Below are 1044 nucleotides of genomic sequence, written 5' to 3'. Positions count from 1 at the left end.
GGAAGGGGCGCAGCTTTCTATCAGCTCGGCTGAAACGCCCGAAGGCGGGGCGGCGTCTGTGTTTCAAAAGCGGAAAAAAAATAAAAAAGCAACAAAAACCAAAAAATTCCCGCCGCCCCGCCCCACCCCCCCCCCCCCCCCCCACCCCACCTCCCCCCGTGCAGGCACCCCTGCAAACGGGCCTCCGGCACGGCAGCCCGGCCGCCGCACCCCCACCCGCAAGCCCCCCCCCACCGCCGCCCCGGCCGAGAGCGCACAAGCAGCCCCTGCCGCCGCCCCCCCCCCACCCCCCCCCCCGGTGCGGGCACCCCTGCATACGGGCCTCCGGCACGGCCGCTCCGCTGCCCCCCCCCACCCCGCCACCCCCCCACCGCCGCCCCGGCCGAGAGCGCACAAGCAGCCCCTGCCGCCGCCCCCCCCCCCCCCCCCCGACTCAAACCTCAATCTTCTCGGAAAAGAGGCCCCGTCCCCAGCCTACCTCAGCGCAAGGCTCCCCGCCTGCTCCTCGACCCCGTCTCTCAGTCTCTGTCTCCCCCTTCTGCCGCGGGGAAGCGCCCGCCCCTTGCCGGCGGGTGGGCGGGGCGGGCCGGCTCGGGTTCCGGTTGCTAAGCAGCAGGGTGGCACTCGTTGACCCCGGGCGCCGCTCCGTCTGCCGATGGGCGGGCCGGTGCTGGCTCTCAAGAACTTTTTGTAACTGTTTCCCTGCTCTGCTTTGGTTTTGTTTTTTTTTCTCGCCCACCGTCAGAACCGATGCAGAGTAAGAAAGCCTTCAGCGAGACAGTCCGGCCAAGCTTAGCGCCTTCCACTAGATACGGCGAAGTCTCGGAAACGGGGGGTGGCGAGGGGAATTTCAGGCGCGCGCCGCCTCCCCCCTCCTGCACCACCCCCCCCGCAAGCGACGGGAAGGGGCGCCGCTTTCCATCAGCTCGGCTGAAACGCCCGAGGACGGGGCGGCGTCTCTGTTTCAAAAGCGGAAAAAGAAATAAAAAAGCAACAAAAACCAAAAAATTCCCGCCGCCCCACCCAACCCACCCCCGTGCAGGC

Source organism: Opisthocomus hoazin, unplaced genomic scaffold (genome assembly GCF_030867145.1).
Source record: "Opisthocomus hoazin isolate bOpiHoa1 unplaced genomic scaffold, bOpiHoa1.hap1 HAP1_SCAFFOLD_311, whole genome shotgun sequence".
In the NCBI taxonomy this organism is placed as follows: Eukaryota; Metazoa; Chordata; class Aves; order Opisthocomiformes; family Opisthocomidae; genus Opisthocomus; species Opisthocomus hoazin.
Note: the sequence above shows the minus strand (reverse complement) of the source record.